Genomic DNA, 27,525 nt, shown 5'->3' on the forward strand with positions numbered 1-27,525 from the left:
CTATCCCTGTTTTGGTGGGAAGTGGAGAAACGTCAGGGGTCGAACTGAATCTGCGCTTGTGCGGAACAGCCTTAAGTCACTGCTACAGGGATAGGCTTCAATCATCGATATATGCATGCGCTGATCCTTCCTCCCAGGTGACTTCCCTAGGTCAGCGAAAAAAAAAACTCACCAGGTACACATGCGCCCCAGGTCTTGGGATCTTCTGGTTTGACCTTCAGTAATCCTGGCAATTCTCTCTGTCGCCCCGAGCCCTCACGCCTACCTGATGTCCGTTCCCAGTTTAGGCCCGGAGTTCCTTGGGAAACGGTGTGGGCGGGCTCCTGCTCAGTCCCTGCCATCCGCCCTTTGGTTTTCATTCTTTCCTTAGGCCTGACCCCATTCCTCTCCCGGGGGTTTTCTTGGGCTATCGCAGCGTCCTACAGCGCCTTCTCCTCCCCCGTGAAGGTTTCCACCCGCCCGCAGGTACCCGGGGGAACGAGCGCAGCTCCTCCTGGGCTCGGATGCTGCACCCCTGGCCACAATTAGGAGCCTCCTGAAGCCCCTCAAACGATGCCCACCGGGACGAGCTTCACTCTTGTCTGCTTATTCAGGGCTCCCCACAATGATCTTCCCCCCTCTGGGGCAGGCGCCATATTGCCTGTGCCAAAGGCCTTGCCAAGCTCTCCGATAGAACTGTCATCTGGTTAGACTGATGATACCTCGGAACAGGAAGCGTCCCGGGGACATGAAGGCCAACCAGGAAGCTCTGGAGCACCTCCTCTGTGACCCGCTGGACAAGTGGGCACTCCGCCTTTGCCTGAAGAGGGCCTTCCTCCTTGGGAAGGCTTCCATTTCTGCCATTTGACCTGACATCAGCCCAGAGACCCACCTCTGCTCCCTGGGGCCCTGGAGAGCAAGGCAAGCCCCCTCCTCTAAGGCAGCCCCTTAGACACACAGCACACGGGGACCCATTGCATTTCCCAGGAACCCCCAGGCCTTCCAGTGCCTTCCAATGTCTGGTGGAGGCAACTTGGCTTAAGACAACAGAACTGGCTGCCCGTCACGGAGAAGATGAGTCACTTACCTTGTCTGAGACTCAGTTTCCTCCTCAGTGAAATGAGCCTGACTCTAGAATCAGCCCCGGCACAGAGTCAGTGAGAGGAATGACAGGCAATGCGTTTCTTCATGTTGAGGACCTTGTCCTGGATCCAAGACAGCCAACAGCCTTGTGGGAGGCCACCCCCCTTGGGAATGGAAGCCACTTCCTGGAAAGCCTTCTCTCCAGGCTGAGAGGCAGCTGAGGAGCTTGAGGAGACTGGGAGCTTTTGGGGTTGCTCTATCAAATATGCAATTCCCCGAGCTTGCTAACCCTCTTCTCCTTTCTTTAATGATGGAATTTCTTCATCTCAGTGTAGTAGGGAAAGGGGCCTTTACTGAGCAGAAAGGGCATTTGTATGCTTTGGACTGTACATGGAGGCACAGGACAGGAGTTCTTCATTCTGGGAGCCCCCCAGTTCTTTGGTCTCAGACATGAAGGCCTAATATGGGCTCCTGGCTTGGCTTCTGGCATGTTCTCCTTTTCTGTGTGTCACCAGCAGGGAGGGGAGGGAGGTAATATCTTATAGCATGGTCCAACTCCAGTTTGGGCCCTGTTGCCCCTCTCTCCCTTCCCTCTCACAGCTTTAGTGAGACTCGGGTATTCTCTTGTCTCCATCCAAAGTCCCCAGACCAGCCTGGGGTAACCTAGCATGGATAAATCAAGCCTAGCAATTTAGGGGACACTGTGATGCAGGCACTTTGTGGCTGAGCTCTGCCTAGCAATGTTGCTGTCCATGGCTAGTCCTGGCTGTTTTGGCTTTCACAGTTGCAGCCTGCAGAATCTATAGGGATTAAACTTTGCATCTCTTAAGCCCAGTCTCCCTGAGACTCAGCTGCCGGTGTTGCTACAGGACTTGCCAAATTCAAGTTGTGTGCTACTCCTTGACCTCTTGTCTGCCATGGTTCGGGCTCCTGTCCTGGTCGACTCCTGACTGAGCCCCAGTTCTGAAAGAGAGAAGGAGGTGAGTTAGGAAGGCTAGCCAACCCATTAATATGATTTTAACTTCCAGGTCTTATCTCCAGCTAAAATAAAAGAAAAGATATGGGGGGGCAGCTGGGTAGCTCAGTGGATTGAGAACCAGGCCTAGAGACAGGAGGTCCTAGGTTCAAATCTGGCCTCAGCCACTTCCTAGCTGTGTGACCCTGGGCAAGTCACTTGACCCCCATTGCCTAGCCCTTACCACTCTTCTGCCTTGGAGCCAATACACAGTATTGACTCCAAGACGGAAGGTAAGGGTTTAAAAAAAAAGAAAGAAAGAAAAGATATGGGATAAAGTGATAGAGAATGGAGGCTGAAGCCCTAAAACTGCCTGCCAAGCACACATCCCATTTCTTAGCTTACCTCCTGGGTTTTTCCACAACTACATGGAGTTTCTCAGGGGTTTGAGGGAAGCCTATATTGATCCAAAGTTGTTCCTTCTTACCCAAAGTAAATCAGTTAAATGGATTTAAAAGTATAGCCAAGAAATGGAAAATATCTGTGTAGAACAGCCTGTTAATTAATATGCCCTCTGTAGTCCTGAGGTATTGTTTAAACCCTGTTTTGACCTTGTTTTAGATCAGTTTGGGGCTTTTAATGAAAAAAAAAATCTTGGGGAAAACATCTATAAGTGAGCCATGACCTTGATGAGACTCAATAGGAAACAGGAAATATTATTCTATTAATTCCTCAAAATAGAACAACTAGGCCAGTTAATGGTTCTTTTCTACAGTTTTAGAAGAAATGTAAAGGAAAATACCATCTTTGGAGAATGTTTATCACCAGTGTGTTCCTAGATGGAAGGTGATGGCCAGCTGTCCAAACATTGCCTTGGAGATAGAAAAAGAGGAAACAAATAGGCCAACTGCTTTGGAATAATCATTTATATTGTTCTAGCTGTGGGCTATGTGGGGTGTATGGGGTGCTCAGGGAGGGGTGGTATCTCTGCTATGAAGGACTTGTCGTGCCCTCTTAGGGCAGCTCTCCAGCCACTGACCCTCACCTGACACCCAGCTCTCACGTGTGGCTCCCAGTAACTGCTAGCATGTGGCAGCAGCCACACCCTGGGCAACGGCTTCGACAGGCCGGCCAAACCTTGTGAGGGTAGCCATCGGGTCATCGACCCCTGGTGAACTAGGGCTTTGCTCACCCAGCATGTGAAGACTGCTTCGGCTAAACAGACGGAAGAAACCAATAAGAAGGTTCAACGGCTGAGATGGCGACGCAGCAAAGCACTGTGGAGTGCTCAGGGCATGTTGGAGCACAAAGGACAGCACGGCCATCCAATGCAGCTGAGGAAGTCTCCAGGTGTAACGACTTTTCGTGCCATTGGACCCAGGCTTCCAACGCCGAGAGAGTGGGACTGTCTCTGTGCATCGACTTTTCCACTTAAATCTTCAAGCACAAGTGTCTTTGTGCACACTCATCTACATCACAGATGAAAGCGCACAAAGATAATCGTCATCCTCGGTTACTGAGAGACTACTACTACTACTACTAGCTGTGGGCATGCATAAAGTCTCTTCCTCACAATGATCTCAGGAGGTAGGCAGATGAGGAACCTGAGGTACAGAGAAAAGAGATATGTTCATGGGCGTTTCCTAGCAAATGGACAGGAGGATTCAAATTCAGGTCTCCTCCTTCAAAACCCAGTGCTCCTCCCATGCCACATTACTTCTCAGAATCTGATGACAGGAAATCCTCTTCCCTCCCTCCTCCTTTCCTCCCTTCCTCCCTCCCTCCCTTCCTACTTTCCTCCCTTCCTCCCTTCCTACACTAGGTTCCAGGGTGCCCCCAAGAGACCTCTTTCCTGGTGGACATCAATCACAAATGGCTACCTCTTGTGTCAGGAAATTCAATCAATTTCTAATCTATTTAATTGTCTAGCCATGTCTTGCTGCAAGAATGATGGGGGGGGTGGGGAGGAGGGGGCAGCTGGGTAGCTCAGTGGATTGAGAGCCAGGCCTAAAGAAGGGAGGTCCTGGGTTCAAATCTGGCCTCAGACACTTCCCAGCTGTGTGACCCTGGGCAAGCCATTTGACCCCCATTGCCTAGCCCTTACTGCTCTTCTGCCTTGGAGCCAATACTCTGAATCCAGAAGTTAAGGGTTAAAAAAAAAAAGAATGACGGTAGGTATTTTAACCAATGCTCTGTTCAATTCTAGATCAGCCACACTCATAGGCTTCTTCTGACTCAAGTTGGCTTCAACAAAGGCTGTGAAACTGGTCTGGTATGACCAGTTTCGGGTGGAGCAGCGTGATCTCTGCTTCCCTCTCTAGAACCACCCATCTAATAATACTCCATGGAATTTTCCTACCTTTTGAGAGTCAGACTCACTCTTGGTCCTTTGACAAGCTCACGCTCCTTTCTTTTGGGAACAATCAGACATTGCTCTTTTCCTTTCTCAAAGCCTTTTTCTCATTCTTGATGTTCTTTAAAAGATTATAGAATAGTCCTCAACATTTAATAAGCACCCACTGAATCCAAAAAGAGGTAAAAGACATCCCCTGCCCTTAAGGATGTTACGGTCTCATGAGGTAGTCTTGTCGAATTCCCTTCTCAATTCTTTCCAATTTGCCTTCTCTATTCCTTTTTTTGTTTGTTTGTTTTTTTTTCTACTTTAGTCTTTACCCTTCTCTCATGAAACACCAAACTGGACCTGGGCTGTCTTCAGGGGGCAGTTTAGAGTGACTCCAAGCCATTTCTCTGAGAGTTAATAAAAAGTCTCAGGGCTCCCAAATTTTTTTGGCCTATCTTATACTGGCCTGTTTTTATGAAGTTCATCCTTCATCTTCCCTTACATGCAGCTCACATACAGCCATAAACTCTGAGATGGTCTTTCCATCTAAAGCTTTGAAAAAACACCTAATTAAATCTCAGAAGAGTGGAACCATAGAATGATTCTGTGGATGGCGAGCTCATTGAAATGGCATATTTAATATCACCCATCTACAATCACTCAACGCCATTTCTTGTTAGATTGGTTCAGTTCATGATGGATATTGGACCATAACACTTTAATTCCCTTCTCCAGAGATTCTCTGCATTATCAGTGTTTTCACTAATGACTATCTGTGTGTCGAAAGATTCTGCATGCAGAAATCCTTCTCTCATTACAGTAGTCAATTCTCAATTGTGACTTCTCTGGGTATTTAGATCCCCATAAACATCTGCATTCTGCTTTCCTTTGAGATACTCCTCATAGCCTAGACTCTCTAAGGGTGCTGCCTGGCTTCTGTGATTAGAGAATCATAGAATCTCAGAGTTAGAAGGGAACCAGAAACCATTTAATTTAAATTCTGAGATCTCTAGTGTCTGGTAGTATACAAAAGCTGGTTATCCAAGCTTGGCTTGAATTACTCTCTGTTTTTGGTGGTGGGGGTGCAGGGTTATGGTGGAAGGGCCTTATATCCCCAAACAACTCATTCCACTTTGACGAGCTGTCCTTGGTAACAAGATTTTCCCAACCACTTTGAATTGATGATCCTAATTCCAGCCTCTGCTGTCAAATAGAGCAGTCAGATCTCTTTGCCGTGCCATGGCCATTCTACAGTTTAAAGAAGCTATCATTGTGACTTCCTCCTCTCCAAGGGCTCTTTTCTCCAACACACACCTGCTGTTCTTTCATAGGCTGTGGACTGCAGTCCCTTTACTGCCCTCTCTGTTCTCCTGAAGATGTCATGTGGTTTAACAGCACTTAAACATAGTACTGAAATGACAGCTACTCCAAGATAAGTGAGCAGGTATTCATGAAGCACTTACTGTATGCCAGGCAATGTGCTAAGTGTTGACTATTGACAGACCCTAGAAGGAGACAGCTCAGTGCAGAGGGAAGAACCCCAATCTGGTATCCCAGGAACTGGATTCTGCTAATTATTTCACATGAAATGTTGGGCACAAGTCCCTTCCCTTTTGGGACCCCCATTTCCTGATTGTAAAATGAAGGGGTCAGCATGAAAAGCCTTTCTTGGGATTCTGTGGCTTCTGACAATTTTTAAATCTTCAAAAGCTTCAAGTTTGCTGGACAGGCCTTTTGGAGAGGAGTCCCTCAGCTCTTGCACTTCTGAAGTGTATCTTTGAAGGCAAGAATAGGGTAATGACCCTCCAGCCTTCTGATTTTGTGCTTTATTTGACTCCATTTAGTGTTCTAATCTGCCAAAACATTTTGCGTCTGAGTTCTTATCTAATCCATTAGCTCAATGCCATCTGCACATTTCTCATACATGCCATATGTATCTTTACCAAGAAATAGATGAGATGTTAAATGGCCCAGGGCCAAACACAGATCTCTGGGCCATTTCCCTGGAGACCGACTTCAAGTTTCTTCACTCAAGCAGTCTCTATTCCACATTACTCTATAATGGTCTGAACTAAGCCTTCACGCTTTGTCCAAGTTTAAAATGTGAAGCCGGAATCCTTGGCCCCAGAACCTGAGAGACTTTGTGAGATGCTTTGCTAAAATCTAAGTCACTTATATCTGCCATTGATCCCAAGAGGGAATGAATCAGGCCTGGACAGATGATGGAAGTTATTACTGGGGGGAGTTGCTAGGGTTTTGCTCTAGAGCAGAACATTTAGAGGAAGAAAGCAGTAAAACCTTCTTGGGCCTGCCTCTTCCCTTGCCTACCCTATTCTTCCCATTGGGGTCCATCAATGCACTTCACTCTAATCGTCCCACCATCAACCTCTTCCCCTTCCTCTCTCCCCTAGCTTCCTCCTCAATAAGCATGCTCTCCCACCTACACTAAAGACCAGTCACACAGTACAATCTCAATTGGCAGGAAACTCTTGGAAGCCAATTTCTTCCAACTCTAAAGTCTATAACCCAACTTCAAGCAGACTCCAAAACATAATCCCATCTACAACATTTTCAACGAGTCCCATTATCTAGCCTTTTTGAAGGCTGGAAGAAGGAATTCATAAGACTACAAGACAAACCATAAGATTTGTGGGGAATCCCAGCTCCCCTCCCATTGCTCCAGTTCTTCCCACGGGGGACAGCAGAACAAACCTCATGATGATTTATCATGAAATCCTTCTGATCTATGAAGACCAAAGTCTTGTCCCTGATGAAGGAGAAGAGGGAAGCATCAGAGTCCAGTGGAAATGGATTGTGCTGGTATTAAACAACTCCCAGGGGATAAACTCCTTCTACTGATGTTAGTAAGCACCATGTCTTCATCTGATAATCTTAGAGCAGGTGTCTGGAAGCCTAAAATCCTTTCTCTGAATGAAGAAAATCTTCAAGATTACAAAGGAAACCAATTGTAGTAAAAGCATTACCATTTAAAAAATAAGTTCATAAATCCCAATTAAGTACCCCTCTCAGAAACTAAGTGACTGACCCAGAGTCGAACAACCAACATATCTTAGTGAGTTACAACCTTAACCAAGGGCTTCTTGGCTCTAAAACAGAAGTCCAACTCTCTATATACATGCTCCATTGCCTTTCATTGTTATTCAAAGAGGAAGGAAATCAAGAATCTAGGGAAGTCAGGATTATGGGCTCTGTCTAGTGGTTTTGGAACAAAGAGGGACCAGGGCAGAAGGTTTTTTTAAAAATATTTTTCTTACATGTCAAAACAATTTTTAACATTCATTAAAAAAAAAAAGTTTTGAATTCTGAATCCTCTTCCTCTTTCTGACACGTCCCTTCCTTAACTTCCTCTTTCCCCTATCTCAGAGGGGTTAAGCAATCTAATATAGATTTTGTATGTGCATTCATGCAAAACATTTTTCTATATTATTTTGTGGAAGATATTTCAAATAAAAAAGTAGAAGAAATTGTTGTGGGGTGCTAGAGGTGAGTCCCCGGGGTTCAGGAAGGGTACCTTTTGCATGAATGCAAGACTCCAAAACTTACCTTAAAAATAAGAAAAATGTATTAATTTAGAAAATAATGTTGAATATGGCCAGGAGGATAGCAAGGTGGAACAGCAAGATGGGGTGATGCTCCTTGGGAGGACAGCATGGATGGAAAAGCTCTCTCCCCAGATGACATCAATTCTGGGGATTTTATACTCTTTACAACAGTGGAGACATGCCTCTAGTGTGGTAAACACTCAGGCATTTGGTGGGTGGTTTGGTCATTTGACTGGGTCAGCCTAGAGACATAGGGGGTGACCCTCATAGTTTGGAGGACAAATGACTATCTGAGATACCGCCCCATGGTATCGAGGTGTAGCCTGGAGGTGCAACTCTCTGTCCATCTTAAATCTAAAGGATAATCCAAGGAGGATAATCCTCTCATGGTCTTATAGGAGTTATCAGATGCTTGGGGTTAGGAGTCACAAGGATATAATGGAGCAAAGGAATTTTGCTGCTTACAGTTTGCCTGAAACACTCGTATAGCTTTGGGGGTACAGTGCCCATGCCAAAATGAGATGTAGTATGTTTGAGTCTGCATTCAGGCTCCATCAGTGGGCAGATGGCATTTTCCATCACGAGTCTCTGGGATTGTCATATCATTGCATCGCTGAGAATACGCCATTCACAGTTGTTTACCAAGAAATAATGCTGTCGCTGTGTATAATGTTCTTCTGGTTTTGCTCTCTTTACTTTGCATCAGTTCATCTGAGTCTTTCTTGGCTTTTGTGAACTCATCCAGTTTGTCATTTCTTATGCACAGTAGTATTCCGTTACAACCATATACATGGCATCTTCTGCCACTCCCTAACTGATGGACACCCCCCCCCCCCCAGTCTCCAGTTCTTTGCTATCAAAAGAGCTGCAGGAACTATTTTTGTGCCAATAGGTCTTTCCTCTTCAGATCAGAGTTCTTGAGTAAATTGCATGAGGAAGTTAGGCCAGTGACGAGCAACAGCAGCCAGAATGTAGATAAACCGTGACTCTCAGAGTTATTGGCAGCAAGAGCAGAGTTAAACCCTGAGCCAGGAGTTCCCAAAGGTAGGGTCCTCTGATGTCTGCCTTTCTTGGCACCAGTCTGGAGCCAGTTTAGCCTGTGTAGGAAGTGGAGTATTGAGCACAGCATCTCTTGGCAGCGTTCTGAAAAGTTGGAGCAGGGCAGATAAAAAGAACATTTCATTTCAGACAGGGAATGCTGCCTAGAATCGGGGGTTGAAGGAGCCAGTGGCCAGAATGGATTGGTTTGGAGGCGGGAGAATGGGGGCCAGAAGTGGGATGGGTGAAAGGCTGACCAGGAACTTGGCTTCGAGCTGGCATTCTGTGCCACTGGGCCCCAAGAGTGGCTCTGTGTCTCTGGCTGCAGGGAAGCTGAAGCCTGACCTGGAGAGCCTGGTTAGTGTGGAAGCTGTTCTCTCCAGCTCCTCCCAACTTGTTCATTTCTGTATTTTGGCTTTGTCTCTGCAGGCCAGTGTCTCCATCCCTGCCACTCTCCTGCTGGTGAGAGGGAGAAAGGAAGAGGTTTCCACTGGCAGAGCTCGTCTTCCTAAGTAGCAAAAGTAGAGTTGCTGATGCCGATATATAGATAAAAGATGGTCACAGAACAGGAGCTAGCAGCATCTTTCAATCCATGAAACATGAAATGCCAACTCCATGCATGGCCACACGTGTGGGGGCTGGATGCAGAGAAAACAGGGGAACCAACAGTACCTGTCCTGAGATTCTGCCCGTCTTTGATTCTCTTTCCTTCCATCCACCATTGCCTGGAACCCTTTTAGATGGCAGGTATTCCTTACCTGTGCCCATGCTGTAGCTCCTTGTGGTCGTCGGTAAGCTCCTTGAGAGCAGGACGTAAGCACTTTTCTCCTTCTTCCGTCTTCCTCCTGCCCTTGGTCAGTGGTCCCTGAATTGGGGAGCCACCTCGAGACAATGCCCCCTGCCATTGAGCATCATGGGGGAAAGGCTGATGCCAGTAAGACTTGGGATTGCTGAAAGTGCTGCATAATCTTCAGAGTAATCAGACCTCTGTCGTCTTCTCCAACCCTAGGCCCGGCTCACTGCGGCAGCTGGACCAAGACAGAATGCCGCCTCTTGAGTCCGAAAGGCGGTGGAGGACTCTCCTCTCCGTGATGGGGCACGTTATTTACTGCTCCGGGGCAGTTTTCTCATCGGTGATGTGTAGGTCAGCAGTAGTTGTACTGTCCATCTCACAGGGCGGTTGTGCAGAAAGCTGTGTAGACTTTCAATCAGCGCAGAAATCTGAGGAGGTGGCGGTACCCACGCAGACAGTCATGGGCTCCCTTCATGGACTGCCCTGGGAAAGAGCATCCTCCTTCTCCGCCTCCTATTTTCTCTTGTGAATCGTCCAGCCAAGATCGTCTTCATGAGGTCTCAGGGAAGGAAACCCCCAGCGAGGGCTGGCAATCGTGGCAGGGCGGCCCACCAGCCCTGGCCAGAGCACCTCATCGCGTATCTCGTTCTCTGCCCCTCGGACTCTGTCACAGGAGAGCTGCCCCTTTCTGGACGCGGACGTCACCTGTGTCCTTTGAGTTATTTGTCTTTGCCTGTTAGTGATCGCTATAACAGACGGTCGAATCTGAACCGGAGAACTTCGAGGATGAATAATGATTCCTTTTGGACCCGAGACTCCATTCTCAAACAAAAGCATTCGGAAGCGTGCTTGTGCTGGCAATGAGGAGGAAAGTGAACAGCCTCCTCCACATGGCCTCCTTTAGCTTGCCGGTAGATGAGCGTGACACGTCCATGATTATCCGCCTCCCGCTAACAATTCTCGCCCTCTTCTCAGGGACATTCGAGGGTGCTTCACAGAAGGCGGACGAGCAACACGCTGAGACAGCAAGGCTAAGGGAGCCTCGGAAAGGCCTTTGGCACAGGGAGAGCCCGACTGCCCAAGGGAGGTGCCTCCTGGCGCATGGAGAGGGGGCCGCCTGGCGCTTCCTCGATGTCGTTCTTCTGCTCCCTTCCAGCTCTCTTCACAAAGCTTGGCGTCCCCTCTACTTCCCCGAATATGTGATTGAAATGCAGCCCAGTCTCATTGGTATCAGAAGGCCGCCATCTTGACACCCGGCTGGAATGGACGCCAAGCTCCGGAACGGCAGGAGATCCCATCGGAAGGAAGCCTCCTCTCGGGGCTGTCCCGGAGAACGTGGGTTCTCTTGGTCTCCTTCAGGGGTTCACAGCCTTGAGCTGGACGGGCCTCTCGTGGCTCTTCTGCTCCCCGGCTTTGCCCACATCCACCTTGAGGCTTCTGTCTGTTCCACTCAACCCACGTCGGGGCGACCTCCAAGCCCAGGAACGCCCGCAGGCTCACCCCGTCACGCATATTCTCCACACGGTGGGGCCAGGATTTCTTTCCAATGGCTGCCATGCTCATGGGAGTGAGATCAGGATCCGTGTGTGCCTGCTTGTGTGCCTGCGTGTGTGCATGTGTGTGCGTGCATGTGTGCATGTGTGTGCGTGTGCGATCCAGAAGCCCCAAATTTCCCCCCAAAACCCCCATCATGGATTGGCGTGAACTGAACACACAATTACTTCCGATTCTAAAACTTTTGTGGTCGGTTTTGAGGCTGTTGTTGGGCAGCTGGTTGGCGCAGTGGTAGAGCCTGGCACTGGAGTCCGGGAGAGCCCAGCTGACTCCAGATACTTCCTGGCTGTGGGACCCTGTGCCAGTGCTGACTGTCAGGGTGCGAGAGAGACTGAGGGGAGAGCGTGGTGGCACGGCAAAGCTTCGTTGGGGGAAGGGAGGGAGGCAAGGAGCAGGGAGGGAGAGAGGTCCAATATGGTGGGGGAGCCCCGTCTGAGTGGGGGGAGGGGAATGGGGAGCCGGGGCAGGGAGGGGGAGCGCAGCACCAGCGAGTCTCCCCCTGAGAGGAGATGGGCAGAGCCGCTTGGGGGATGGTTGCTGGGGTCTGGGTCATGTGCGGAGTCCTGGGCTCTAGGGTTGGGGGGGACACCGGTTCCCACGCCTGCTGGTAAGCCATGCCCTGTGGACTAAGGAACCAAGCTCTTCCCGTCTGGGCTCGCCTGGCCTGGCTGGGGCTCCTCCGCCCTTTCCCCGCAGCCCCTCTTCTGCAGGCACCGGGGCTTCGGGCCTGGGAAGTCCCAGAGCAGCGACTGGCAGCCAATCCCAGGCCTTTTCCTGGGCGGCCCCTTCTGGTTCTCTGTCATGATCAGAGTCTTCCCGCAGCCGAGGGGGCCTCCAGGGCACAGCCGGCTGCCCATTCTTGGCTTGTGGTCCCCTCCGCGAGGACACCGCCCTCTCCAGTGTGTCCTGAGCGCTCTCTGCAGTCTGCACGAGGGCCACACACTGAGGGATCTCCCAGTGGGCGGGCGTGCCATGTTTGCGCGTGCGCGCGGGCGCGCACACGCGCACACACACACGCGCACACACACACACTCACACACACACACACACACACACACACACACAGGAATACGTGCTTGTGTAGGCGCCCCATCGTCTTCCTGGTCCTCAGGCCGGGCTGCTCTGAAGCCAGTTTAGCTCATTTTTATAGGCTCCTTCAGGGGCGTGAAAGAGGAAGAGAGACATGAAAGCCTTTAATTAGTTTAGGGTCAAAGTGAGGGGCCGCCCCCCCCCCCCCCACCAGCCGCGGCGCTGGTTTTTGTGCTCTGCCATGGCAGTTGTGCCTGCGCTACCCCTTCAGTGTTCAGTGGGGGGGGGGGGGGGGGGGACTTCGTTATTAATCTGCCATTCGTCAGAGCTCATTAGGACGCCGGGAAAGTGTGACACGAGGAGTGTCGCGGATGGATGTGCGGCTGCCGCCTGACGGCAGGGCCGCCGGCCTCAGGGCCGCTGGTGCGAATCCCATTTCTGTGAACGGAGGAAGAGTTTTGCCAGGAGGCTCCGCGTCCCGGGGCGTCCCCTCCCGCCTTCGTGAGCCGAGCGCCTGCCTTTCTCCCCAGCGTATCTGAGAGAGGGAGCGAGTTCATGGGTTTGGGGAATGCCGGCCAGCCGGCTCTTTTCTTCTCCTTGTCACAGAACAATCAGAGAAGGAGTCAAGGGCCAGCTTGGCTTGGGCTAAGCACAGTGCGGGCACCATGCTCAGGGCATGGAGAGGGAACGTTTCCTGCCTGCAGAACCTCTCCTTTCCTGGGGAGTTTACAAGAACCCCCTCCCCCCCCCCCCCATTCTGGAGCACGAGACGTCGGCCATCCAGCCTCGTGAGAAAGGTTCCCCTCGGTACGTCCTGGGCACAGGCGCTGCCCCCTATTTCATGAAGGATCTCCCCGCCCAGGACCTGGCACTTACTCCATACATGTTGGTTGAATTGAATCAGAGATCCAGGGATGATTCTAGCCATCACAGAGTCGTGACTCCTCCCCCACTCTTGCTCCTCCTTCTCTGGAAGCATTGGTTAAGTGATTGCCCTCTTCAGAAGGGACTCGGGGGCCATCCGCTCCATGATAAGGAAGCCCTTCACTACTTTTTCCACTTTCCTCTGGACATTTTCTAGAGGGTGTTCAAGGTGCAAATTCTGCTGTGAGGGCTTGCTGAGTCTACCTCTGGGGTCCGCCTGGCACTCAGGTCTCACCCCATGCAGTTGTAGCATGTGCAGTAAGGCGACCCTCTCAGCAGATAGGCTAAACCCGGTGGAGGCCCTCTGAGGGGTCACAAAGCTGTCCGTGAATTGGAATGCCGGCCTACCGTGTTCCTGGGAAGACTTATTCCAGGGGAAGAGATGGATGAAAAGAGCGTGCTCCACCAGTCGTGAAGGTGGTGAGAGGGCCAACTCTGGGGCCACTGAAGAAGGCAAAGCCATTCACTGCATCCTGAGTCATCTCCAGAGTTTGTTCCTTTCTCTCTCTTCCTTCTCTTCCTCCTTCCGTCACTTCCTGTGTCCTGCCACTGGGGTTTCCAGACAGGCAGAGAGAACGAGGCTGATAACTTTGTCCAACTCTGCCTCACTTAAGCCCAATTCCTGCAGAAGTCGGGACATCACCCCATGACGTCATTGGTCCTCTTTGAAGACAGGACAAAAGCCAGCAGATTATCGAAGAGCATCCCTAAAAGGGACACCCCAAACTAATCTCATCCCTTTGACCTGGGTAAGGCAGGGGGATAGCCGCCAGGAACTCAGCCCAAGGTAGCATTGGCCTTGTTATCTGCCATGCCACCTGTAGACTCTTGGAGTTCTGCAGTCTTCCAAATCCCCACCTCTATTTCCTGGCCGCCATTGCTTAGCCCTGCCTCCCCAATCTAGTCCCTGTGGTTTCAGAGAAGATCGATCCTGACCACCTCTGGGGACCAGAGGCTAAATATTGGGGCCTCTGCCAGGCTTTTGTCGGCATGTCTGTGGAGTGGAGGAAAGGGGAGAAATCTAATCCAGATAAGGCCTTTGAGCTATGTGAATTGCCAGAGTCCTTAACTCAGGATTGTAGGAGGACGGGGAACATACTGCACACTAAGCGCTCTTATGGAAGACATCTCTACACAGTTCTTGGGCACCTCATTTTCATCACAGTCTAAAACACAAACTGCTTCAAGCCAGAGACAATTGTTTTCTTCCTCATATCGCCAGTCTAGTTTACAGAAGGAGCTTAATATGTACTTAGTTTGGTTATGGAACTAGATCTTTGATCCTTCAGGAAAACCTTCAATTGGACTCTCCCCGTCCCCTTAGCTGTGTGACTGTCATGGAGTTCTATAAAATCAGAAGAATCAAGGGTCACATGATCCCTCATGTGATGAAGAGGCACATGATGGGTGGAACAAGTCTCAACTAGAATTATGCCTGAGATGGCATTGAAGGGATATCGTCAGAGAGAGACGTCATATTGGAAGAGCAGGAGGGTCCATCATGAATTGAGAGGGAAGGATAACGGAGGGACAGGCTTTCTATCCACTGTTAACTTTGTGATACCCACAGCTTGAGAGAAGGAACCTCCTTAGGTGGAGTGGCCCTAAGGACAACATGGAGAAGAGTCATCCAGGATGAGAAGGGAGAGACAGGCTGTGATTGGTTGATTCTCTTGGTGAGATGACCGCAGGGAGGCCATAATTCACAAATCCATTGAAACATCAAAGTGAGCAGATTTTTTTAGAGGGAAATACTTTGACAGCTGCAGGCTTCATCAGGAATCAATGACTTTTAGGAAGGAAAAAAATAAAGTAGTGTCATTATAGTGATGATGAATGGAGAAATAGCGAAATGTGATGAGAGAAACAGTGAATCAGAAAGCCTTTTCCTGGCTATCTCTGAGCCATGTGGCCTGTGCTCCACTGCTTCCTCGACTCTTCTCATTACAGTTTAGATGAATGTCCCTGGACCTTCTCAGGGAGCTCAGCATTTCTCCCTTCCTCTCTTTCCCTTTTTTGCTTCTTGCCCTCTGCTAGTTGTGATCTTCCCCAATGTAAAATATAAGCTCCTTGAGTGCAGGGACCATTTTGCTCATTTGTGTTTTTATCCACAGAGTTTAGTTTTGTGCCATTCATTCAAATAATTTAAAACGGGAAATCACTCAGCCTAACCTGTTCGTTTTACAGATGGTAAAGTCACTTACCTGAGGTACTCGGAAACAAATGTAATGGCGTTAAAAGAAAAAAGGACATCAGAGAAAATGAAGTCTCCTATTCATTGTCTCCAGTGGATCAAAGGTGGGTAATAATGCTTAGGCCTCCTCTCCTCATTGCTGCTATTCTTTCATTTTCCTTTGAAAACAGAAATGAAAAAATGTGTAGGGGAGAATGATGAGAGAATTGTTTTTCACCCATGCAAAACTCCTGAATGACAAACAGAAGAATTGAAATGTGAAAGAGACTTTGAGATGGGTGGCCTTCCCTTTGCTCACTTGTGACAGAAGACTCCTTTCCCTATAGTGCCTGTGCCAAATGACACCATTCTGCCTCTGCTGTCCCCAGTATTACCCTGTCATTTACTCCCACCAGAAGGCTCTTTATCCAATTTCACAGATGATAGCCTCTAGTTTGTAAACCATTGGTTGTCAATTAAGAGAAATCATCCATAACTAACCCGTTTGCTTGTCTAATTAATCTCGATATAGCCTAATCCCTATTTGGTGAAGTGGTCTGCATCAAAGAACAGATGATTTATTCCAGATCATATCCTTGGAGCACAGCTAATCAATTTTTACTCTCTTTATATTCACCTGGAAAATGAGCAAGAAGGAAATTAAATGATGGCTTCTACTCCATGCTCCGTCATCTTTCCAATTATAGGCTACAGAACTGCTCTGACTTGAATCTGAAATTCTTCACCTTCTTCCATGGCCTTGCTGGAGTAGGTGTTGAAGCCTTTCATTGTATCATTTAACCTTTCCTGAGTCTCCAACATTAGAGAAATACTGAAGATATCATGTTTGTCAATGAGGGTGCTAGCCAAATCTGTTTGTTTGTTTGGTTGTTGGTTTGGTTAGAGGGAAATGTGCCCAAATGTGCTTTGAGGGGATTCTTTTGGTCTATCTCCTAAAAAGAGGAAGAAGAAAGGGAAAAAGGAAAGGGAAGGATAGAGGAAGAAAGGAAGAATGGAAAGGAAGAAGGAAAGAGATAGAAAGAAGGGAGGGATAGAAAAGGAAGAGAGGAAGAAAGAATGAAGGATGAAGAGGAAGAAGGAATAAAAGAAGGAAAAGAAAGAGGGATATAAGATAGAATTTCTCCTAACAGCAAATTTTGTCCTGTTCAAAGTGTATCTTTAAGACATCATCTTATTCATGCTTTTATTTCTACTCACTTTAGAGAAGCATCTTAATATCATGAAAAAAAAATCTACCTAATGATTACCAAGACAACTCAATTCTATGAGGAGAGAAAACAATCTGTTTCCTCTGTGTCTCTCCTTTGGCATTGACAGTCACAGGGAGCAGCACAAAGAAAGCCCCAATGAGTTTTTGTTGGATGGAAAGAATATAATAAATATGAAGCAACATTGGGCAAAATGGCTTAGAGAATATAATCTGGTGGCCAAGACCCAATGGAATCCAATCCAATCCAAGATTTGCCGGGCACTGTGCTAACTTCTGCGGTGGATACAATTAATAAAAAGAAAGATAGTTCCCTGTCCTCAGCAAGCTTACAATCTAAAAGTGGGGACAACACAGAAAAGCAGGGTCAGGAAGGGGTGGGAAATGGGATACCAGGGATATCTTGTTGGATGGAATTGAAATCAGATGGTAGCAAATGCAAAGTGGACGTGTAAACTTCCAACTAAGTCTGAGGCTTCATTAAGGGACAGAAGTATAATTTCCAGAGGAAGAGAGTTAAGCATTGTTCTACTCTGCCCTAGTCAAACCTCATTCGTAAAATTGCGTTCATGTCTGGTGATGGCACAGGTTAGGAGAGTCTTAGAAGAAAAGAAATGGCATGTTTAAGTGTACAGACTTCTGGATTTAGAATTAGGAGAGTCATTATGGTTGTTCAATAGTTCAGGCATATTCAACTCTGTGAATTCATTTTGGGGTTTTCTTGGCAAAGATACTGGTATAATTTGTCATTTCCTTCTCCAGATCATTTGACAGATGAGGAAATGGAGGCAGATAGGATTAAGTGACATGCCCAGGGACCCACAGGGAATAAGTGTCTGAGACTGAATTTGAACTCAGGTTTCCAGACCTTTCATTCTATCCGCAATGCCACCTAGATGCTGAGAATTCAAAGAAGCCTGAACTTAAATTCTAGCTCTGCTTCTTTCTCTGTGATCATGGACAAGTTCCTTAACTTAATTGTATCGCATTTTCCTCATTTTTCAAATGGGAACAGTAGATCTTATATCTACTACCTGGGGGTGTGCTAGACCTAATGCTCACTGGCTTTAAGAGCCACTTGTTAAATTTTCAATGTGAGCATTTACACCTCAGAAACAGATGCTACCCAGAGGACTTGCTTTATTTTGTTATTTGGCTAGACTTTAGAAATTGCTAAGAGAAAAGGTTGATAATGCAGATTAAACGCAAATGTGTGATGCATATACACTTTAATTTCAAGGACCTGGTTGTTAAATATTTGCCATTTGTGATATGGAAATCACTTTAAAAGACTGATATATATTAATTTAAGGTCGCCAAGGAATTCAGCTATGTAATTCCTAAATGAAAACTCAAGTCAGCAGTCAACCTTTTATGGAGTTTTTAATTACAAACAGGAGGAAGAAAGGTATTAGAGATAGAGAGAGAGAGAGAGAGAGAAAGAAAGGGGAGAGAAGGGAATAGGGCTTAATACCCCCTCTGTTTATGCTGGGCCAAAAGGCCCAAGCCCTTAGATAGCTGAGGCAAAGAAAAGAGATCAGTCCCTATCACTCATGTGACCAAAATGGAGAAACAGTCTCAGGGGCCTCCACCTCCAGCCTCCTTCAGAGCAAGCCCTCCTCTCAGATCTCTCCAGGAGCTCTCCCTCCAGGACCTCTCTCCTCTCAGACTTCTTCAGAGCCCAACCTCTCAGACCAAAACCTCCTCCTCCTGTCCTCAGACCCCCGCTATCTTTAAGGAAACCATCTAAGTCCCCTCCCCTCAGTTCTCACATCTACCAATCACTGTCGATGTCTCCCCTATGCCAATGGTGGCTCTAGCTTAACCCAGGACTGCCCAGAGGTCTGTTTACTTTGCCCATGTCTGTTGAAGGTCATATTCTCAAATAATTAAATCTTGATCTTTGCTGAAGCCCTTCCTAAATCCTGTTACTCTGAGTAGGGTGGATATTGTAAGTTCCAAGACCTGGTTCTGTCATTCTAAGTATCTCTATTGTATCAATTCTAAAATCAATCATGACTCAAAGAACTTCCTGTTCTATGCTTAAGCATAGGTCAAAGCCCTTTCCATTGTTCAGCAAAAAGTTTCTGTCCTAAAGTAGTCTTAAGTAGGGAAGAGAAGGATCCTCCCATGCCAAGGAGTTTCATATTCCAATAGAGTTCTTACTATCAGTAGGAGATATTTTCAAGTATGAAATTTCCCAATGGGGAAATTTCCAACATTCATAAGTCTAAGAAATTTTAAGGTTTACACATCCTACCCACTTCACAAGATTGAAAGAAAAGCAACGTAAAGTACTTTGCAAATCTTAAAGTGACATTTCAATGTCTATTCTTATTATTACGCCTTGCACATGCCCAGTGTAGTCTGGCATGAAGTTACTAGAGAGCAGTATCAATAGGAAGAATGAGAATGTTTATCTGGAACAAGAGAAGACTTGGCAGCCATGATAGTTGTCTTCTAATATCTGAAAGGGTGTTATGGAGAAAAGAGAATAGACTTGTCCACATAGGACAAAACTGGGAGCAATGTGTGAAAACTTTGGAGAGAAAGATATATAGTCAAAGGAAAGCAACTGCCCTGAATCATTGAGCAGCCCTGAAGTGAGTGAGCTGGGTTCTCTTCCACTTGATTCTTTAGATATTACTCATGATAAGTATTTGTGTAAGTATTACCATGAAAATAATTTCAATTTAAACAATAATGACTTGTGGAGGATAAAGAAGAAAATAAATCCTGTGAAGAACTGAAGAACTTGGAAAGACCATCCAAAGGAAATCACTATGCTTATAATGACTTCAAGGCAAAAGTGAGCATGGGAGAGGATAAGGGAAAGTAAATTGGGAAACGTCATCAATGAGTACAGAAAGGGGAACAAAAACGTATGATGTATCTCCCCCACCCACCCCCTGCCCTGTATCTCAGGAAGGTGTTCTTCAGGGGAAAAGAATCAGCAGGTGCCAGGCAGAGTGAGCACTGAATAAGATCACAAAAATGAAGTGGGTTGCATTTTAACAGAGAAGAAATGACTGTCTGCTCATGGAAGAGTAATTTCAAATAAGTTGTTGGGTCCACTAGACAACCAACTTGGTAGAGGAAAAGATCACAATAAATTCTGAATTAAATGAAAAAGTAAAAATGGGAACATCAAGAACATGCAATACCACTTCAAACTGACCTATTTAAGCAAAGTTGGAAATGGATAAAAGCAATGACACCAACTCAGACTATCCCCAGTTTATAAGAAAGTTTACTAGGCAAATCAGTCCCCATAAGGAGACCCAAACAGTTTACAGACCATTTTGAACAATAGACATTTGATCTTGCCAGGCAAATAGATATGGTAGCCAATGATCATAGTAGTTTAGGACATAAATGAATTTGCAAAATTTTATGGAGAAAGATGGTGAAAATTATGAGAAATATTGTCTCATTTAATAGCAAGAAACAATAAAAGATTATACAAAGCTTAGTATATTTTTAAAAGCATTACTGTAACTTTATTCTTATATTAAAAAATTATATTTTTCTCATTGGTAAGAGTGGAACCATCGAATTTTGACTCCGATATCAGTAAACCAAATGTTCCAAATAAGCAGCTAGAAATGGCACTTAAAAAATAACCAGGAAGAATAGGCATACTTAATGAAGTTTATCCTGAGGAAGTTCAAGTGCAAGAGGTGAAGGCTTAAGGATATTGGATTCTCTGCACATCTGAAAGTGGAAAAAATACCAAATTCTTAACGTTACTGAAATAAGGTGATCAAATGAATAGCAAAAATTCTTGACTAAAATGTCCACTCTTTCATCTCTAAATAAGCTTTATGAGAATAATATACATTCATATAAGGTCATCTGATTAAAATCTGAGATAAGAACATTCATGTTCTTTTTTTTCATTTTTTGATTTTTTTAAATTTCATTTAGTGAATGGCTTTCTAATTCAGGTCATATCTTTATCACCACATATTTGACTGATATGTGAAGAATGCAAGATTCTAATGTGCTTCATATTTGTTGACTATAAGAAAAGGCTTGGATGTAATCGAGCAAAATACATTCTTACAAGTTCTTCATAAACTGTCACCTCTGCATGTCAAAATCATAAAGATTTGTTGGAAGACAAAACAATAGTGTTAGCTTTGATGACCCTCTGATAACAAGTGATGCATAACCACATAGACTACATACTCCCATACTCTCTAAAAGTTGTTTTTTGTTTTTTTTTCTTTTTACCAGTAATATCAAGGATGTCTAGCATTGAGTCCAAATGGAAGAGTGGGCTGTTCTAGATAATAGTCAGGTCCCATCTAGCTCCATTTTTTTTGTCAACACATTTATTTATTTTATAGAGAGATATTTTATTTTCACAATTATATATAATAACAATTTTTAACATGTTTCCCAAAATTATAAAATCTAAATTATCTTCTTCCCTCACATCCTTCCTCCCTCTCAGAGATAGTAAGAAATTTGACCTGGATTTTATTTGTATTATCATGCAAAACATATTTCCATATTGGTCATTGTCGTGAGAGAATATGCATATAAAACCTAAGCCCCAAATAAAATTGTAAATAGATTAATGTAAAAGACAGTATGCTTTGATCTGCATTGGACTCCTACAGTTCTTTCTCTGGAGGCAGATAGCATTCTTTGTCATTAGTTCAGAATTGTATTGCTGAGAGTAGCTAAGTCTTTCACAGTTGATCATCCTACAACATTGCCATGATGTGGTGTACAACATTCTTCTAGTTCTGTTTATTTCACTCTGCATCAGTTTTTTTTTCTGAAATCATCTTACTTATAATTATTAATAGCACAATTGTATTCCATCACCAACATACCCCACAGTTTGTTCAGCCATTCCGCAAATGTTGGATATCCCCTCAATTTCCAGTTCTTTATCGCTACAAAAAAGAGCTTCTATAAATGTTTTTGTACAAGTAGATCCTTTCCCCTTTTAAAAAATCTCTTTGGGATACAGATCTAGTAGTGGCATTACAGAATCAAAGGGTATGCAGTTTTATAGCCCTTTGGGCATAGTTCCAAATTGCCCTCTAGAATGGTTGGATCAGTTCACAACTCCACCAACAATGCATTAGTGTTCCTTTTTTGTCACATACCCTCCAACATAATCACACTCCTTTACTGTCATATTGGCCAATCTGATAGGTGTGAGGTAGTACCTCAGCATTATTTTAATTTACATTTCTCTAATTAAGAGTGATTTAGAGTACTTTTGTATGATTATTGATAGCTTTGATTTCTTCATCTGAAAATTGTTCATATCTTTTGACTATTTCTCAATAGGGGAACAATTAAAATTTTTGTTAATATGAAATGTCAAATAAGAAAATGACTGAAATGGGTTTAAATGAATTAGGAAAGGCTTCTTTGACAGAGAGTCTTTAACTGGGTAGGAAGGGAAAAGGACTTGTAGAGAGCTGGATAATTCATGGAAGAGAAACAGTATGAGGAAAGTTGCATAGAGAAAGTCTAAATTGTAGATAGGAGATAATAAAGAAAATGGTCGGATGAGGGCTAATGGTGGTGAGTTCTATAAGCTGATCTATAAGATCAGCTTTGACAAGAATGGGAAGAACATTTTGTCTGGGGACCTTGAATCCTCACCTGAAGAGTTTAAATTTGACTCAAAGATACAGCTTCTCTATCTTGTGGCATTAGGTGGTGTCATGGATGAAGTGTTGATCTTGAAATTGGGAAGATTTGGGTTTGAATCCTGCTTCAGATATCCTGCTCCCTGAATGTAAGGTAAGCAACACTGGAGAAAGTTTATCCAGTGTGCACAGTGATTGGAGGCAGGAATGCTACCAAGAAAAGGGTTAAAATAATGTAGATGTTTTAGTTTTGTGAAAATGACCTGGGGGTTTAGTGAACCCCACATCATCAGGGTGACATGGCAGCTACCCATCAAAAAGTGAGTGTTACCTGAGGCTGCACTGAGTGGAAAACTGTTGAGAATGAGGAAAGTGACAGTTTAGCTCTCCTTTGCCATGGCCATGAATCCTTGGTAGGTATGGCTCTAGGCAATCGCTTCAACAGGTTTTCAGATGACATGGTCTCTAGGCCTCTCAGTATCATGGAAGCCCACACTATAATGTCAGTCAGTGAGTCAATAAGCTTCTTTTTAGCACCTACTATGTGCTAGGTGCTGTGTTAAGTCCTGGGGATACAAAGCAAGACTAAAGATGATCCCTGTCTTAAAGGAGCTCCCAATCTAATGTGCCTTGCACTTGTCAGTATTCTTCTTAAAATCAAGTTCTCATAGTGCCTCCAGTTTGGTCTGATCAAGGCAGAGAGCAGGAGTAATCACCTCCCATGTCTTGGGTACTTTGTTGGCCTTCTATTAGCTCTGAGTTGATAGCATCAGTTTGGGGGCTGTACCATCCCATCATTTACCAGACACTAAGACTGCCCATAACATTCTCCATTCTTTTGGAATCTTTACTTCTCTGAAATATCACACAACTTGTTTTACCAGTGCCTTTAATCATGTGCCACTTCCAGTCTGGAATTCATTGATGGGTCCTTATTTGAGTCTAGCCTCTTCCCCCAATTCCATCTTAGGCACCATTGGTGCTCACTCAGGCAGCATATTTCGTGCCAGTATTGAGAGTCCAAGATCACTGGTTCCATATTGTTGCTGATGAGATAGCATTGTTATGGAATTTTCCTTAGATTGAGCCTTCATTTTTATCCTCCTGGAAGGTTCTGCTTCTCTGAGCCTCTCAGTAACTCTGCAGCCTTGTTTTCCCCTCAGTTGATTTTTTTTTCTTGTGACATGTTACTCCTCATCATTTTCCGTTATCTTCCTCTGAATTGTTTTCCAAATAAGCTAATCCTCTATACGGGGGCTACAAGTTTTTCTTTTAAACTTCAGTTGCTCTTTATTCCTATTTCTTTCCCCTTGGCAAAGATATCAGAGGCTTCATGACCAATACAATTTCTAGACTTTTCTGCCCAGTGCATTGTGGTAACCCTCGTACATTGGTTCAAGCTATCCAAGAAATGGAGATACTCAGTGTATTTCTTATTGTTCATTTTGTATTTTCTGAATAAACAGATTGCTTACAGATTGAGTGTGTTATTCAACAGGTTAGAAGGTTAGAGGTGTAGTGATGCCATGTGGTATCTTATCTGGGTCCTTCCTTTGGACCTGGTATGGATTTTAACTTTTGCTAGGACAAATTCACATTCTGCACACAATCAGCTGGTTCTGAACCTTCTCCTACATAACCCTTTTAGATACATTCCATTTCTTTTTTTTGGGGGGGAGAGGAAGGATGCTGATTGTGCTTTGTGTTCTTCCTGCAGCAACTTCCAACTCTTCCTGAAGAAATTCATGCTTTGTAGGCACAAGACTTCATAGCTGATTATATTCTCTTGCCTCCTTCTTTTCTATATGTTGAATCATGCTTTCTGTCTTAGATTTGGGGATGCTATCTTTGCTTTGACATCATTGCTTGTTATAGGTGTTATAAGGATGATCTTAGAAATTAGGTCTTATTACATTAGTTTAGAGATACGGAGTAGAGAAACTGGCTTGAGAAAGAATTGGAGTTTGGAACAGTTTCAAATGTTGACAGTGTGTGTGGGAGGTGTAACAGTTTTTCTGTGGTAGTTGGTCTCTCTGGGTGTGACAGTCTCTGGAAGTGGCAGTTGGGTTCTCTTGTAGTGCTGGGAGCAGGTGACATCTTTTCTCTCCTTGCTGTCTGAAGAAGGAAAGGAGGGAAAAACCTGAAGGAGCTCAGTGATTTTCCTTTTCCAACTTGTGAGACACTAGTGACTGTCTAGTGCTGTTTCATAAATTGTTTTATCTCTGAGAAGGCCAAAGAAAAACCTGGTCTTTGGTTTGGACTCTATGTCTACTATGGCTCAGAGTCCTAACTTGGTTTTTGCTGAAGCTCAGTCAGCTAATTTGGAGACAAAGTTAAGAATTATATACTTCTTATAAGGAAAATAGTGTTAGTTTATTGTAGAATGGGGAAAATTTGGGTTAGTTAGATCAGGAAATTTCAGTATAGCCTGTGAAAACAGGAGAAGTGGCTCCTTACTGACCCAGGGAGTTTTCTTTGGGTAGAGTTAGAATTCTTTAGAATTAGAAATCCTTTTATATCCTTATATTCTCAATAAATATTTTATTTTGGTATAACAAGAGTCTCTTTAGCATTCTTGCACCTGGCCCTGAAGAGAAGTTCACTTATGAACTTATATAAGTTCACTTATATAAACTGAAGATACTTTGTAAGCACAGCAAGCAGAGTATCTAATCAGTTTATATCCATAATCAATTCATTGACATATTTTTTTACAGTGTGAAGATAGATTAACTCTCCCCTTATCTATTTTTAGGTAAACAAATAAAGAACTTAAAGTACCCCTACTTGACACTAAGTAAGAGAGTTTGGCAAGTCACTTGATAGAGTGAGTGACAACTCCAGAGGCCACTGCCTTGCCCCTTGGCATTGAAAAATTTCAATTGGTTCCCATAAAGTGGGGAAGGGACAGGAAGTGATGTGGATAAAGAACTATAAAAAGTCCTGAACTTCCTGTCCAAGGAACTTCTCCTTTGAACTGCTTCTCCTTTGGAGTTAATCTTTGGACTCTGCATTGGTGAGCTGAACTGAAGGAGGAGACTCTTTCCCTGGATCCTGTGTTGGCTTGCTGGGTGAGTAGCTGGCTTTCCTTTCTTGGCTTCTGGAGAGATTGGTTCCTGACAAGCCTTCCTTTCCTGGAGGAGGCTGCATTGGTGGAACCCTTCCTGAAGGCACTACTGGGACTCCTGGCTTAAGAGACTAACAGGATTCCACGTGGAGATTGGGACTTTAGTGCCCTTGCCAGGTGGTGAGCTGGACTTCTTCAGGCAGAAATTCTAAGGTATCTAGCCAGGCAATACTTTCTACTTCCTTCCTACATTTCTCTCTTTTACTATATATATATCTCTATTAAATTAAATTGTTAAGAGTGGCTAACAGACGCGTGACTCAAGAGTTAATTTTTTTAAATTGGCAACCACAATATTACTTTAGAACTTTCATATTAACATAAAACTTAAATTTAAATTCTTACACAGGTAAATGGGTTTCCTGCTAAGTTCTTCCTGGCATTTCTCTGTTGACATATTGTCTGCAATAGGCATTGGAACACAAGGTGTTGTCATCTTTATGGTGATCTGTCTGCTTACAACCATCACAGATGCTAAAAAGGCAGCTCACCCTCTAACCTGGGGAAGGATTGTTCTTTTTTTTAACTTCGGGGGACCCCTGTTCAGTTCTCTGAGAACCCATCACTCATCCTTTCTTTTATTTGTAGTTTTGAAATGCCTTCTAATGTCATTTAGAGCAAAAGTGTCAGTGGGGATGGGATTTAGTTTTTTAGCAAGCTTCTTCCCAGGTGGTGGGTTTTTGGCCATACTGACCCATGAAATCCATATTAATACATGATGACCCCTGGTCCTGGCCAATTCCTTTCTGCTTCTAAAAGGAAGCTCATTGAATGCCAAGAAGAGAATATGGGCACCATCTGAGAATTGTCCTCTAGACGTTTTGTTGCTGGCTTTCTAAGTGTATGATCTGCACCAACAACTACTAGACCAGGGGTTCATAATCTTTTTTATTTTATTTTTTTTAACCCTTACCTTTTGTCTTGGAGTCAATACTGTGTATTGACTCCAAGGCAGAAGAGTGGTAAGGGCTAGACAATGGGGGTCAAGTGACTTGCCCAGGGTCACACAGCTGGGAAGTGTCTGAGGTCAGATTTGAACCTAGGACCTCCCGTCTCTAGGCCTGGCTCTCAATCAACTCAGCCACCCAGTAATCTTTTTTGTATCATTTGGGCCTCTTTGTTAAGTCGGTGAATTCTGTGAATTTTAAATGCATAAAACAGAATACACATGGAAAGGGAACCAGTTAAATTGAAATGCCATTGAAATATAAAAACAAAAACACAACCAAACTCCAGGATAAGAAGCCCAGGGTCTAAAATGACATTTCCTAGCCATCTAGAACAGAATAGACTAGAATAATATTAATAATACTCTCTATTGGCTGCCTCTACCCATAATAGATATATTCCCATTTCCATATGAGCCCCTCACTCCCCAGCCCTTAACAGGCAGCCTTGTGCCCCCACTGCTTCAGAGGAATAGACCTAGCTCATAGTTTTGTTCCACCCCCGATTTAATTAATTAATTTTTATTTTTCATTCCCCCCATGGTTACATGATTCGTGATGTCTCCATCGCCTCTTCCCTTCCCTCCTCACCCCCAGAGTTGTAGGTCATTGGTTCTTAACCTTTCAGATGTCATGAACCACTTTGGCAGGTTGGTGTGACATCAGTGGACTCACAACGGTGATAATACTTTTGAATTGATATAGCTCCTACTTTGTGCTAAACACTTATATTGTCTTTTTTGGTCCTCACCACATCGCAGGGAATTGATGCTATAATGGTACCCATTTTATAGTTAAAGAAATAGAGGCAGACAGTGACTTACCTAAGGCCACACAGATAGCAAGTGTCTGAGGTTAGATCTGAAATCAGATCTTCCTGACTTGAGTCCTGGGGCTCCCTCCACTGTGCAATGTTGGTCCTGCCAGAGCAACGAATCTGGAGTCAGAAAGATCTCAGTTCAAATTCCATTACAGATATTTATTGGCTGTCTCTCTCTCCCTGCCTCAGTCTCCTCACCTGTAAAATAGGAATAGTAACAGCACCTCCCTCCTACGGTTGGTGTGAAGATCAAATCCTATAATCATTGTAAAGCACTTGGCAGGAGGCCTGGCACAGAGCTGGGGCTTAATAAATGCTTGGTGTCCTTCCCTTCTCCAAACAATGGTTTT

The 27,525-nt window shown here is 44.9% G+C and overlaps 1 long non-coding RNA gene across 2 annotated transcripts; it reads left to right on the forward strand.

Moving 5' to 3' along the window:
• Nucleotides 1-32: 32 nt before the first annotated feature.
• Nucleotides 33-25,947, forward strand: LOC103095780 (uncharacterized). 2 transcript variants are annotated; one of them, XR_001625356.2, is made up of 4 exons: nucleotides 33-175; nucleotides 15,447-15,557; nucleotides 22,349-22,435; nucleotides 25,037-25,947. It is a non-coding gene; the product is annotated as an uncharacterized LOC103095780 (long non-coding RNA). The 2 variants fall into 2 exon arrangements; XR_008912552.1 differs by having other exon boundaries at nucleotides 22,349-25,947.
• The last annotated feature ends 1,578 nt before the right edge of the window (nucleotides 25,948-27,525 follow it).

Source organism: Monodelphis domestica, chromosome 5 (assembly GCF_027887165.1).
Source record: "Monodelphis domestica isolate mMonDom1 chromosome 5, mMonDom1.pri, whole genome shotgun sequence".
Lineage (NCBI taxonomy): Eukaryota > Metazoa > Chordata > Mammalia > Didelphimorphia > Didelphidae > Monodelphis > Monodelphis domestica.